General features: G+C 37.9%; 2 long non-coding RNA genes across 3 annotated transcripts; both read right to left on the minus strand.

Annotated features, from left to right (window-relative positions):
- Nucleotides 1-8,714: 8,714 nt before the first annotated feature.
- LOC134225475 (uncharacterized) lies at nt 8,715-10,013 on the minus strand. 2 transcript variants are annotated; one of them, XR_009983252.1, is made up of 3 exons: nt 9,837-10,013; nt 9,575-9,759; nt 8,715-8,955 (listed from the first exon to the last, which is right to left on the minus strand). It is a non-coding gene; the product is annotated as an uncharacterized LOC134225475 (long non-coding RNA). The 2 variants fall into 2 exon arrangements; XR_009983253.1 differs by having other exon boundaries at nt 9,579-9,759; nt 9,837-10,011.
- A 2,023-nt stretch (nt 10,014-12,036) lies between these two features.
- LOC134226436 (uncharacterized) lies at nt 12,037-12,901 on the minus strand. The gene is made up of 3 exons (XR_009983479.1): nt 12,604-12,901; nt 12,286-12,545; nt 12,037-12,197 (listed from the first exon to the last, which is right to left on the minus strand). It is a non-coding gene; the product is annotated as an uncharacterized LOC134226436 (long non-coding RNA).
- Nucleotides 12,902-15,870: the final 2,969 nt, after the last annotated feature.

Genomic DNA, 15,870 nt, shown 5'->3' on the forward strand with positions numbered 1-15,870 from the left:
GAGGTATAGTCAATGCGTCATACGTTGAGTCAATTGTATTTTGTTCCGCTTTGGCAGTGCCGAGGTCCTAAAATGATAAGAATTATAAGTTATGGAATTTATTATATTTATATACATATTTTTCCCATGAAATTAATTTAAAATAAATAAACAAAAAAGCTTACCCATCCAACCCACTTCCATCAATTCCGCGTGTCTTTGAATGAGCTTTTCCAAATTGTCCTTACTAACGAATAGCTTCCCGCAGTCATCGCCTGAACACCGCATCGCAAGCCGAACACATCAAACGTCCATCCTTGATGATATAAATCACCGAATCCGTACCGTCCCTACCCAAGTAATACCAAGCAATACAATATTGCACATATATCAATCATAAACCGGCATTCTAAATGCTAATTGCATTAAATCAGTTTTAACGATGTGAAGTTGCATTTATTTATCAGCTGTCAGACAACGATATTCTAAATCAGCATTACGAATGCAGCGATGCATTACTTATGCTTTATTTCAACATGTGAAAGTAATGAACCACTAATTCGGTCTTATAAGTGCCCTTTTCCACTTTAAGTCAGCTTTTAGGGCTGTATTTTTTACAAGTATATATAGCTTCATGGTTACTTGGGTAGCGTCATCGTCATCTTCCCCATCATTTTCGCTGTCGGATGCTTCCGCAGCAACAAGATCCGATGGCAGTAATTGCACCGTAGCTCATTTCCGGTAATCAAGTACCGAGATCAACGATGCACTCGATTTCCTTTGGGGTACACTCAGAAATATAAATAACCCCGGAAAGATTTGAAATTAAACGTTTTTGTCATTTTTTAATATTATACCTGGCATAGTATAAAAATGTATACTATTTACATTATAATTTAAACTAAGCCGGTATAACGCGAATATATATTTGGTTAGTATTCTGTCTCTAGAAAAATTTGTTATTTTCTCGCGCGTGGTGAATCCAATTACTTAAATATATCCTTGAACAAACACCATCTGAAATTCCTCGATAAAAATGTGAGATACTAATAAGTTCAGTTTAAAATATTTATGCGGATGTTCTATATTATGAATTTTTCTTGTAGATCTGTTATTCAACGGCATCCGAAACCGAAGAATGGTTTTGAGCATTATCAATTCTGGATTAAAGTATATGGCCAAGCACCAAAGCACTCATTACCGGAAGCAATCGAGGAGAAAGTGCTGCACATCTGCCAAAAACTGTCCCTGGAATAAATGGACGCGATATGCAAAAACAAGCAGCCAAACAGAAGAGGAGGCAACATGCATTGGAACTGTAACGCCAGCGGATGGAACAGAAGTAGTAGCGGTCGACATTGTGCAGCCAGTGGCATCGAAGGACTCGGTAGTAATTTATGTCGTTGCGAGGAACCTGTTGAAGGAAACCAGCCGGAAAGAACCGTGATGCCTGACACTTTTATGGATCAGTTGACTAGAGGAAAAAAACGGTTGTAAATCCCATACTCGCTGCTACTTATTTGGTGACCAAGGTTGCCGATATTGGATGTCAAGATCGAGAACTTCATTGACCATACAACGTTAATTTAGCCATACAATTGAAGCTCTGTTCCTTACCATCCGCCTAGATGGAATATGGTGAGCTGGGTGGTGAGGTACACTTACGAAGTTGGTAGTTCTTGAGTGGATTAGTCATAATGGAATAGTAATAGATTAGTAGTTTCTAACTTCTTCAGGAAGATGGACATGTTTCAAACAAAGAAAAAGCAAACATAACCTAAAAAGCCTGGATTATTTTCTGCTTGGAAAGATAATCTAAATAATGATATAGCTAACTTATACTAATTCACAAATAATTGAAAGTTATACCATAGATATAATAATCAAGATGTTGGGGTCAGTGCAAATTAGTACTCATGTTATGGTTCCATGTACTAAGATTTCGGTACCCAGTGAAATAAAGCAACGCTTCAACACAAATTTGAGTTGTTCTAATTTTCTACGGTTGTCAAGGTTATCATTCTGGCTGTTTATTTATTATTTTTCTATGTTTTGGGAATGTCGAAAGAATACGGTAGTTTTGATTTTTCTTCGTTATAATATTTTTATTTGTTTTCAGTTCAACGCTCAATACTCCAACATACAAAACGTTATGTTATTGTATGGTAGCTTAAATCGGGTTTTTCCGTGAAGATAAAAAAAGTTTTCCCGTAGAAAATTGGATTTTGACGTAGGACTTACGTCTCTCTTTACTATACCGGGTGTCATTACAAAATATTCAAATCGACCGCGTTACGCTGTGTTGAAAGATTTTAAACGTTAATAGCGTTCTTCTCAGTGGACGAATTTCTGCGGTAAGCCCCTCAATCGACGGATTTCAAGTATGCCTTTCATGTCCATGCTTGATAAGACCCGAAAAGCTTGTTTCAATAGGCATGAAACTGTTTTCAATGAAAAACATTGAGATCAAAGGAACCTATAAATATGGGTACCGCATAATTCTTGCATCATTCCATTACCACGTTCTGATTGGTGCTGACACCAGCGAATGAGCAGCCGCTGGGTCTGCCGAGAAGCCATAAAATACACTGCCAAAAATATCTATATAAGATATATGTGTCGCCGTTATAGATTTTTGCAATAGCTTCACCCTAATATAATCGATATAGAACCACACATAAATTAAATAATTACTAATTCGAGACCACACATAAAGTTTATTTGGATATATATTTTATAAGTAGTTCGCGTGCAGAATGGTTATGTGTGCGCTGATATACATCATAAGTTAAATCTATGGATTTTTGCCAATAAATATGTGTGGATTTTTAGTAGTGTAGCGCAACGCGATTTTTTCCTTTCATTCTGACCGGGACAAGCGAAGCAACCGCATCATCGATTGAACAGCACTCACACCTTTTAGCAGGGAATGAAGTCATCGAAGCCACCATCATCAGCCGAAACCTAGCCAGTACAGCAGCAGTCCACCCTACAGACCCGACAAAGCAGCAATGCTGAGCAGATACCGGCAGCAGCAGCAGAGTCGAGCCGAGACCGGCCGGCATCGGTGATGAGCCGAGGCAGGCTGAAGAAAAGCCACATGATGCAGCATGTATGTCCAAAAAACAAACGGTTCTTCAGAGAGCCAATGATAGAGATCAATATCAAAGCTTTCAATTCCCTTCGGGATAGAAATTGCAGAGTTGTTACGGAGATCCTGAAATATTTTCCGCGCCAAATCCGCGCCGACTAAAATCAAATCCACGCCATTTCCGCGCGACATGAAAATCCATTCTGCACCAAATCCGCGCGACCCAAAACTAAATTCTAAGCAAATACACGTTAAATATCAATGTTAAATACAGTCGCGATTCGCTGGTTGGGCCACGACCTCGACCCAACTAACGAATTCGGTTTTTTAGTTGGGCCAACTGACAGCCGTTTGAACCAGAGCATTAGTGATTAATCATAGATTTAATCATGATTAATGAATAATGGCTATTTTAATCATTATTCATTAATCATAATCATACAAAAAATACGATTCAATCATTAATCACTAATCGTTAATCATAGAATTTTACATTTAATCATTAATCACTAATCATATTCATAATTATTTTGAGTTTATTCATTAATCATCAATTTTAATCATTGCATACATCGCTGTTATTCATTAATATTTAATCATAATCATATAATTTTTATACCTTTTAATAACCCAATTTGAAATAAAGGTTACTTGCTTTTTGATCACTATGCAAATTATTCAATTTGATTATTCATAATCATTAATCATTATTCATATCGATCGTTTATCATTAATCATACACATATTGTGTCAACATTTAATCATGATTGGTAATCGTTAATCACACTCCAAACGTTTTATTCATTAATCATAATCGTTAATCATTGTCAAAAATTAATTTAATCGTTAATCATAATCATTAATCATTGTCAAAAACGAATAAATCATTATTCATAATCTTTAATCATAGAGTTGTATGATTTAATCATAACAAATTTAATCATTCACTGGAAGCTTTATTCATTAACGCTCTGGTTTGAACACGTGTATTTCGACTTGAACATCACAAATGATGTCCAGTGACGCCCAATCCCGTTTTCCATGTTTACATTGAATTTTGACGTACGGTTGCTTTTTAGTTGGGCCATGACCCAACCAGCGGAGGCCCAACTAAAAAGTGGCCCAAGTATTAAGATCTCAACCAGCGAATTCCGACTGTATTACGCTGAACATTACAACAATTTAGTGAACGTCTTTTTTCGAGTTCGTTTTTATAATATTACCGATTTTAAGTATATGTTTTAACTTCAACGATACACATGTTTGTACAAAATTGAAAATAGGATTAAGGAAAAAGCAATCATCTAGATGGTCCTTCTTGGAATTTCTGAAGAAGTAGCTCCAAAATTGTCTGCGGGTGTTTCTCCGAGAACATCTGTGGAAATTTCTCCATTCTTGCAAAAGGTTCCAAGGAAATTTATGCGGAATTTAATTTTTTCGTAAATTTTTGTGAATTCCTCAAAAACAATATGCAGGAAATTTTCGGAAACTGTACGTGGACACCCCTAATTAATTCCTACAGAAATCACTTGGGAAATTCTAACAGAAATTGGTTGGTGACTTCCTGCTGAAAAACTTCCGAAAAATCTGTTGTTAAATTTTCAGGATTTTTCACAGAAATTCTTGTGATCATAGCTAAATAAACTTCGAAGGAAATCGCAACGTGAATTCTTGCGGGAATTTCTTGGGAATCTCTGCAAAAACTCTTCCGGGAAAACATTTTCAAAAATTTTCAACATTTTTTTTTTCAAAATCAACATCAAAAACAATTTCTGCGGAAGCACGGGTGTTCATGTCCTTCAACAGACATGTTTTGAATGCGCCATGCTTCAGAATGATTTAAAAATGACAACAAGTGGCGCCCCTCTCCTCATAACATTTGTTTAATCAATGCTCAAGAGTGTAACCATGGAATTCAAACAGGGTTTGTTAATATCCGAAAATTGATGTTAGTAAATAACTACAAACGTTAATTTTGTTCTCGAAAACATTTGCTAACGAGAATAAAGCCCATCTAGATAGACATAAAACTAATTTTCAAATAAACGTCCTTAGATATAGAACTTAATTTGTTTAAATACTCCTAAAACTAAATCCGAAAACATTGTTTGATACTGACCGCACACAAAGCGAACGTGACTGAAAGATCGTCCCATGTTATGAATTCTAAATCTTATCACCCGAAATCCCATGTCCGGGTGTTTCCTCCCTTCTACTACTAACAATGTTGTCTCAGAAAAGAACACCCTACTACCCACCTGAACTGCAATTCTAAGCTCGCTTGCTCGGCTTATTGGCCTGTATCAAGCGAAAAGTCCCGTTAAGAAATAGACGCCAGCAGCGAGCAACAAGCGTAAAAAAGAAGAAGCCCTTCTCGAACGCGTTGATGATGATGACGCTTTGGCTGACAAAGAAGCGGGATACAAGACACTAGCTGATTGGCCCACCAATTGGAGGCAGAGAAGATTCAAAATTAAGTTGTATAAAAGAAAAGTGCATTCGCTCGCAGAGCATTCAGTCTTTTTTATACCATCACTAGAAATTCGCGGTTATTTGAAAAGATCGTTTTCTTACTTTGTGCACTTAGCCGAAGCAAACAGCCTTTTTCAAGGCTCTAAGAGTTTAAAATAATGTTCTCCTTCAGTCGCTATCGCACGGATTAGAAGGCCCTTCAGTGGAAGGTCTGAGATACAGTCTACATCCCCTGCTGAGCCAACTTGTGGTTTATTTCAGGCAGTCCTTCAGTGGGAAGGTTGCCACTGTCGAGGCTAATATTTCGTGACCGTACAGATACTTCCTGATTTTTTTTTTTTTGATGATTTTTGTTCGAGGTAGATTTGATTTCTGTGTCGGTTTGATGAGAAAATTTTGCCAAGGAATGGTATGCAACGCCGATTATTTATCCAAAATAGTTGATGTGGCAAATTTGGACATATTATGTATCTTAAAGGCATGGTCAAGTCAAGTCCTACGTCCACTTAACGGTTATGTCACAGACATTACCCATTGTTCGTTTTTGTCTACGGAGAAACTCAGAAGAATATCCCTTCCCAGAAGAAATTATTTTGAAAAATTTTCTCAGGAGTTTCAGAAAAACAACCGCTTAAAAATTCTGAATAATTCCATTTGAAAATTCAGGAAAATTTCAAGTAGAAATTTAAAAGAATTTTGCTTGGAAATTAGATAAAATTTCCTAAAATAGATTCCTTTGGAAATTTACACTTGGTTTGTCTGATCATATTCAGGGAAACTGACAAGCCCGGCCTGCAACGTTTAAACCTATACAAAACAAATAGAGAGAAAATATAATACTCTCGAAATACTGATATGTGTTTTAATATACTGGAACCGGTATTCCGGTATGTTCAGTAATGTTCCTGGTGATGATATTAATAAAGTTTCTTTTCAAAATGTCAAAAACAAAACAGAAATCTTGTATTTAGTCATTTTCAAGCTTCCAAAAGCTATGATGGAGTTTTGATGTGTAATATGTTATAACGTTGAAATTAGTTTTAATAATATTTTCCAAACTTGAAATGTGAAGCACATTACACCACTTCAATCTATTCTGCTTGTAACGATAAGATCAATATGTTTTATGCCTGGTTCTATGTGATACCTCACGAATTCCAAGGCTTTCCTAAGGAATCCGACTGACAGCATGTGGTGGTTGCCTCTCTCAAGAAAAAAATACTCTGCTATGTTCGCGTTTTTTTTTTATTTGTGGCACCACATAATCTTCTCTCCGTATTCATATATATCGCAAATCGAATGCGGAGCATGGGTGTCGTATGGTGATAGATTCATATCAGCGAACGTCCCATCGTTCGCTATTGGGATCTACGGCCCGTGCTACAAATAATAGCCAAAGGGAAACTGCGATCGGGATACGTGGCAATGGATGATCGGGTGATATTGGTATCATTTGTGTGTATTTCCGCTTGCCTTTCGAAATCCACTGTTTCCGTGCTCAACCCCTTTCCGGTGAATTTTCATGAGAGCCAAAGTTTTGTGAATTCGACCGCCAGCGTCTACGGTGATCACCTACGCCCGCTCCGACCGTATAGTATTCTTGTTAGTGAGTGACGTCAAGGTATCACACCCTCTCATACTACCCGGTGCCAACGCGCCTTGATGCCAGCAAAGTAAGCTGCCAGCCTGTACTCAGTCTATTTTTCTCACTAAATTGGATTATAGCGAGCAAAGACCCATCAGCCGCCAACTTCCAGCACCGACACCTTAGGACTGCTCCAACTAATTTGCAATGCTAGCAAAATACAAACATTTCGTTGAATTGAGTTTAAATTAATAGCTAACTCGGAGGTCCTTTATTTCATTTTTTAGTTCAGTTTGCTTTATTTTCGGTACGTCCAAGAAGACGGAGTGCTTGAGCCATAGTTTAAAACTCGCCCGAAGACAAGATCTTAGCCGAACCTGCAGAAAGTGTCAGCAGTCTCTCTAACCCGAGAGTGGCGCTAAAGATGCTGGAAGTCGTGTGCACATCACGAAGGTTTATTGCTTGTTGAATCTTCCCCTTTCAGCACGGAATCCTCCACGGCCACCGACCTCCAATGAGATGCTCGCTTCTAGACCTGTCCGCATAACACGTTGATATCATATTTCCCTTGAGCTGACCGTTATGCAATGCTTCAGTAGCATTGTGCATTATAATCGGGATTTGGAATAGGTGCCGAATTTTCACCTGAATGGATTGTTCATAGGTTATAGGTTTGGCTTCAAAAATGTGTTCGAATCTGAAAACAATTCGTTATGCTTTCAATGGTGGTATTTATGCTTTATCATTTATACTTCACAACACCTTTGCGATGTTCATTTGCTTGTAGAATATAAATAATAACTGACCTTTTTATCTAACCGCATGATAAGCTCAACATCTTTCAACGTTTTTTGAGTTTATATTAAAATTAGGAGGAAAGCCGAAAATGGTCACAATAATTTCCGAAGTGGCTTCCATTCTTGTAGTTTGTTTTTGTTTGAAGAAAAAACAAACTACAAAAATGTTGCTATGGCAGCAGTGCTAAAATATGTTCTAAAGGGGAATCAATAGATTACGTACTGAAGCGACGCTTTTATTTACTGGGTACCGAAGATCGTTCATAGCTTACGAAACAGGAACCACCAAAAAATCACCAGTTTCATATTGATTGTTGGTTATACTATCGTGGTATTGTTGGATCATATACGAGTTTGGGGTCAACCAGGCGAATAGCCAGTTAGTATGACTTCTAACCTATTTAGTATAAATTTATTTCTGAGTGTACACAGAAAGAAAAATCATAAATCATACATTAAATTAAGAAATCCGTTGGTTAAAATAAAAAGTTTCGTTGGTTCGTTTTCGTAGAGAGCTTAGTTTATTCAAAACAAAAGTACAAGAACTTTTGTTACACCCATGTTCCAAAAGTGACATGTTGCTATGAAAATAAGAGTGCAAAACTTTTAAAATAAAATGGTAGAACCGTCAAATCGAAATAGTCGAAATAAAAGTTTAATATTTTCAATCTGAAAAGAAGTTCAAATTTTCCCAAAAAAAAGGTTTTCCCATTTATCCATTCAAGCTTTTCTTTTAAATTCGACTGAACCTATTTTTTTCATTTTAAGCTAATTTTTTATTACTCTGTATTGTTGAAAAACACACATGCAATAGTAAAATATAGCACACACTTCTGTGGCATACGCATAATTTCTCTACTGCGTAGCAATAGTCGCTTAATTTCTGGGCTAGCAGACTTGTTGCAAACCTTGGTGAGAAGCCACGAAAAAACTGGTTTCCTCGTTGGTAGTCCATCTTTGACGCTGCAGTTCTGCACCTTATCAAAACTTCCGGAAAATGGTTTTAATAGAAACGCAGATTGTATGGGTCCCTGATAACAAAAATTCACTGTTAGTCAAAGGGTTGAATGGAGCTTATTTATAGTCAGTGTTGGGAAATGTACATTAAAACACTTTGATTATGCGAATGTTTATCTTTTTTTCAGTCAAATTTCTTGCGCCAAACAAGCCGAAACAGTTTTACAAAAAAAATGTACGTGACATCGTGACATTTATTTTTCCGATGAAGCAAACTGTTTGCTGGCTGCTACGTTAGAGTCGTGCCGGCGCGCGGTCAACATTTTCGTGAGATTTTTTGTTTCGGCTCGTGCGCAGCGCAAACAGCACAGAATCGAGTTTAATTACCTGTGGCGCAAAGCCTAGAAGGAGTGCTATCCATAGGTACTGATTTATTCGTTCTTGTCTCTAAATCAAGCAAGTAGTAATGAAATGAATATTTCCCACCAAAAATGGTTATACGTTGTGAAATTATTGTACGAAAACAATAATTGTGGGGAGAGAAAATGGTAAAAGCATGTGCTGACTGTCGTCTGCTTGGCGTGGCTGCTGCTGTGGCTGCCGTGGTTTTGTTTTTATTTTTTTTGCATAGAAGAAGGAATTGTAAAAAGAAATGTCAACCATTCCCGTCCCTGTTTATAGTATTCAACTTACTTACTTGAACACAGCCGCGACATAAGGTTTCCATGGTCGAAATACTTGTGCTTGATACTTCAGTTCGGTCAACTACTGGACAAGTGATTTCACGCGATGGCACAATTGCAGTCTTATTGGCACACATTCGCTCCGACAATGCAGGACCAGGAGCACAGTCAGATGACGCAGAAATAAAGAAGGAACTGTAATTGGTTGTGTGAAATGACGATTATTTGATGAACTGGGAAACGTATTAATTATTCCTAATCTAGTCTCTTACCTTTTTGACAATTTTCACTGTGCCGTGCTGTGGCCTTGCACTCGGACCGTAGCTAATTTCTAATTATTGCCAGGGACGGTAGAAAAACAATCCTGATTCTCTTGCTCAGCTGTTGACGTTTTCATAGAAAATAGCGCGGTATGTGCTGTTTTGTTTTCTTGATTTGACAGATTTACTATTTTCATGCTGAAATGTTGAACTTTTAAATTTACACTCAGAAAATAAGAAAAATACTTTTTTATTAAGAACTTAGCATTAAGGTTGACCATTTTAACTTTTATTTAAGGCAGAAAAAAACACTTTTTGGATTGAAAGCGCAAAACATTTAGTAAAACCATGTTTGCTCTTTGTGTGTATCAACGGTACGAACTGCTTCTCCCAAATGGAGTAGCTCTTGTTGCTTTTTTTAAGCGGGGGCATTGCCAACATCCTACTTCCCGCAAGAACGATCGTCAGGTTCATGACGATCCGTCCGTCCCGGATTTCTTGAATCTTCTGCTCGTAGCGCGGATAAGCAATCCGGTGTTGAAAATCGAGTGGTCGATAATCGTTGTTTTTTAGCTGAAAAGTGTTTGAATCATAAATATTCTATAAAATAAATGCTTTTTTCTGCTTAAAAACTTACCAATCAATGAGAATGGAAAATAATCCATTTTGTCACCTTTTTTCGATGAACGCCAGAGTCAACAAGGTTCGTTCATAAGAATACCTTATGAATATTTTACGCAAGAAATTGTTATGAATTTCATAAGGTAGACTTTTGATTTCCATTTGAATCTTATGAAACGAAATGAAATGAATTTTTTAAGGTTTCATAAGGTAAAACTTAAGGAATTCGAAATATTTTTTCCGCCAGTGTAGTAGAAGATAGAACTTACATTAACTTAAAAATATTAAAATTATTTGTTCAAAACACTCACCCAAATATTTGCCGGCTAGTTCTGAAGAATAAAAAAAACAAGTATGGCCAAGTAACAAAACAAGTCGATCGCTGAGTTAATTGAACATGAATTACAATAGAGTAACCATGTGTTGTATATTCACAGTAACCTCTAATTCTTCTTCTTCTTCTTATTGGCATTACATCCCCACACTGGGACAGAGCCGCCTCGCAGCTTAGTGTTCATTAAGCACTTCCACAGTTATTAACTGCGAGGTTTCTAAGCCAGGTTACCATTTTTGCATTCGTATATCATGAGGCTAGCACGATGATACTTTTATGCCCAGGGAAGTCGATACAATTTCCAATCCGAAAATTGTCTAGACCGGCACCGGGAATCGAACCCAGCCACCCTCAGCATGGTCTTGCTTTGTAGCCGCGCGTCTTACCGCACGGCTAAGGAGGGCCCTTAGTAATCTCTAATAGTAACATATAATTTTGCACAGTACAGTTTTCAACACCTTGTATTGTTGAAAAATCAAAGAACATCTAAATAAACAGTGACATTATTTCATAGGTCAATATTACTGTTCTAACTTCATATAGAACTGTTTTTTATTATGCGGGTGGTCCTGAGAAGAACCAATTTTCTTTTCCCAATGCGTCTTTCCAATAACTAACTGCTTGACAGTATAAAGTAAACAAGTCGAATTGGAACCGCTTTTGACGGTTCGATTGGAAACAAGATGGCGTCTTCGCCGATCTCTTATTGTAGTATTTCTACTACCCCCCTGAGGTACATCGATCCTTTTGTATTTGTATGGCTTCTTTATGTCGAAAATTAGCTCGTCGATACTTCCGAAGTTGTTTTCACGAATTAAACGAAATTAAAACAAAAACATTCTACGCCATATTGAATGAATGGTGGGTAGACGTATTAGCCTTCTCTTCATGCACGGAGAACAATAATTGGTAGTTTCAACCAAATCTAAGTTAATTTCAAACTAATGTTTGGGTTGATATTTGCACAAACATAAAATTAGTTTACATCAAACAGGATTGTTGGTTAAAACAAACTAGAATATGATGTTGGTTGTTTCCTTGCTTTGTAGTCAAATTCAATAAAATATTGTTTGAAACAACCAAAAACGATGGTTATTTTTTGACAGTCGATGAAATAAACAACAACGTTGGTTGTTTCAAACTGAAAAATATTAGTTTGAAATAACCAAAATTTAGTTTGGATCAAAATGGATTGGTTGTTTGATACAAATATATTATTAGCGATTTTTTTTTCTATTTTCTTTGAATAGACTTATTTATTGATAAAATTTTAGTTTATGTACATGGTTGTATATTCTTTTATAAAATTTATTCAAAACTATCGGCATCGACTACTCAACGGGGACGTTGAACTACTTGTTTTGTTTTTCTGCCATATGCACGCCATATTACATGAACTCAGAAGAGCAGTGATTGTCCTGTAACAGTAAAATAACACTTTTATCATTAAAATATAATTCATTCAGTGGCATGATAGAATGAATGCTTTGTATAAATTGCATTTACCATTTTTTGCCGCAAGGTCAGAACTATTCCGGTCTTCTAATCAATTTTTGCTCCATCACCGTTTGGGGGATTTTGTGCGACATAGTCACCGCCTGGTCAACGCTATGAAACAGGTTGTTTCCGGTACCGACGAACTAATTGTTTCGACCAGTCGATCTGTAACTCAACTTTTACTGTAGCTGCTCTGCAACAGCATACGTATTCTGAGCCACACTACGGCAATTCTGTTGAACATGTTGATCTTAGAGGAACCATTTCGCCTGTAATTGATAAATTTTCACTGATAATTGAGCGACCTTACTGTAAGAGAATATTCACCTTTTTCCCTGGTACATAAAGCAGAGGTGATTAGACAGAGAGCAGGATTATATTTTTCTAAACAAACTAATACAACCCTATACAACCTATATTTTGTTTATATCAAACTACGATTTTGTGTAGAATCAACATATATGATATATTCAAAACAAACAAAACATCATTGATTACAACCATCATTCTTAGTTTGTTTCAAACTAAGAATACAATTCTATTGAACCTACATTATGGATTTGAATCAACAAAAATCTAGTTTGGAACAACCATAATGTTAATGTTAGCTTCAACCAACATGATGGTTGTTTCAAACTATCTGTCTTTTTCTTCGTGTGGGTCAAACACAATTGATACGTTTGCGTGCGTTTTGACAGTTTTCCCATGGGAAAACTGTCAAAACGCACGCAAACGTATCAATTGTGTTTGGCCCATCAGTCCCCTGCCTGATGGATCAAGCAGAGCCAGGGGGGTAATATGCGGTGCATCGCGCCTCCTCTGCATGTAGTATGAAGCAAATGTAAATAAACAATCCCACATTTTTTTCGTTAGTCAGCAGTAGTGTAGGTTAACCAATATCCTACAAGATTCCAGTTCGAAAAATGTTACACTTGCCAAGCGGGGTGGCCCAGGGTGGCCCGCCTTTCCCAAGCGGCGAGGCCCGGATAATACATCTTAGGACGTTTTCACTGATCGCGTTCTATTCCAAATTTTGACAGTAGAATAGACCAAATCTAAATTTTCCATTTCCACCGGGGCGGTCTAAATTTATTTTTCGAACAGTTTCGTTTTAAATAAATGAATCTGTCATACACTTTTGTTTCAATTTTTTTCACATTTGGACCAGAATTCGACTTGCGCTCCAAATTTATCAAAACAAAAATAATTCAAAGAAGAATGTTTGTTTTGATTCTGAAACGTCGAAAAACGTCAAGTCAAGCGGTATACCAGCACGAGAAGAAGGATTTCGCGGAAGAGATCCGGAAATCCCGCGGAACTAGTGCAACCACTAGCCAAATAGGCAACCAGCGTCAACAGGGAAGCAGTTATCCGGCCACAAAACGATTCCGAAAAACTGGGCGACACTTAAATTCAGTTTTTGGTGGATCCGAAGCCTACTACCACAGATAACAGATATTTAAGCTAGAACAAATTTTATTGAAAATCATGTGTAAACTTTTGAAATGATATACGTTGACTCACTACTGCCATCTACTCAACTGATTGCGGCAGTACATACGAACGCAACTGATAAGTAACCGTCGAACGCAGCCAATATGTTTGACAGTTGTGTTTAGGCTGCGTTTTACACAGTAATGATCATCGCGCCATCTCCAAACGATTGCCAATCGCGTTCCAAATGTTCGATGCATTTGAATTAACGGTTGCGGATATTTACACACGTATGCTATACCAGCCTAAATATCTGTTATCTGTGCTACTACGTACCAAGAGTGAATCTCCACCATTACTTCCGAGAAAAAGCGATTTGTATTATCCGGAAGTGGTGGAAGAGCTGGCTTCGAGTCACCATGTCCCGCCAGTTCCTCCGGTAGCAACTATAAGCACATACAGAATCCTATACCTTGTAACGACAACGTTTTTTTTTAATAAGATGAAATAGGTAGCGCAATTTTCATCACGACCCATGCGACGAGATCCCTATACGGAAATCATTTGGGATTCCGATGGGAATCTTTTAGGTATTCATACAGGAATCTTTTGGGGATTCCGACAAGAGTTCTTTGGGGATTCTGACGGGAATTCTATGAGGATTCCGACAGGAAGCTTTTGGGAATTTCGATGGTCGTTCTTTGGAGGAATACTTTTTTTTGGGATTCCGATGGGAATCCTTTAACAATCTTTTCGGGATACCGATTTGAATTGTTTCGGGATTCAGACAGGAGTTCTTCCAGGATTCCGAAGGGAATCCTTTTGGTATTCCGACAGAAATCCAGGTAATTCCGACGGGAATTCTTTTGGTATTCCGACGGGAATCAGTTTGGGATTCTAACGGGAATTCTTTTGAATCCCGAGGATCCCGACACCACTTCTTTTGGGATTCCGATAGGTAATCCTTTCTGGATTTCGACGTAAATCCTTTTGGGAATTCACCCAGGAATCTTTTGGATATTCTAACGAGAATCCTTACGTGATTACGACGGAAATCCTTTCGGGATTCCGACGGGAATCCTTTTTGAGATTCCGCCGGGAATACTCTCAAAATTTCAACGGGAATCCTTTCGTGATTCCAACGGGAATCCCTACGTGATTTAGACGGGAATCCTTTCGGAATACCGACGGAAATTCGGATCCTTTCGGTATGCCGACGTGAATCCTTGTAATCTTCAGGGTTTTCAAACTGTAGTTTTTAGGGCAACCGAAGGGAATACTTTGAGCATTTTGATGGGAATCGTTTCCAAAATTCTCTAAAAGTTCATACAGGAGTTTCTCCAGGAATTCCTTTTGGAGATACTTCAAATCCTTTAGAAGATCTTCTAAGAGTTCCAGCACGATTTCTTCCTTAAGTTTGTACAGAAATATGCTGGAGAGTACGGCCGAGTTGCCGAATAATATGCAATCAATTATGCTGGAGATCTTCGTGAACCTCCTCCAGAAACTCCTAGAAATTCCTTTAGGAGTTCCTCTTAAAATTTCTTCAGGATTCCTTTGAAGTTCTTCCTGGAGTTCCTTGAGGAAATCCTCCTGGAGTTACTTCAGAAATTCCTCCTGAAATTCCTTCAGGAATTCGCCCTGGAGTTACTGCAGGAATTCCTCCTGAAAATCTTTCTGGGATTCCTCCTGGAGTTGCTTCAGGAATTTCTCTTAGTGTTCCTTCAGGGATTCCTCCTATAGTTCCTTCAGGAATTCCTCCTGGAGTTCTTCCAGGAATGCCCCCTGGAGTTCCTCTAGAAATTCCCCCTGAAGTTCCTTCAGAAATTCCTCCGGAAGTTCCTTCAGGAATTCCTTCGGAAGTTCCTCCAAGAATTCCTCCGGAAGTTCCTCCGGAAGTTCCTCCGAGAATTCCTTCGGAAGTTCCTCTAGGAATTCCTTCAGAAGTTCCTCCAGGAATTCCTTCAGAAGTTCCTCCAGGAATTTCTTCGGAAGTTCCTTCAGCAATTCCTTCAAAAGTTTCTTCAGGAATTCCTCCGGAAGTTCCTCCAGGAATTCCTCCGGAAGTTCCTCCAGGAATTCCTCCGAAAGGTCCTCCAGGAATTCCTCCGGAAGTTCCTCCAGAAATTCCAGGTTGGATTCCTGGAGGAATTCCAGTAG

Source organism: Armigeres subalbatus, chromosome 3 (genome assembly GCF_024139115.2).
Source record: "Armigeres subalbatus isolate Guangzhou_Male chromosome 3, GZ_Asu_2, whole genome shotgun sequence".
NCBI lineage: Eukaryota > Metazoa > Arthropoda > Insecta > Diptera > Culicidae > Armigeres > Armigeres subalbatus.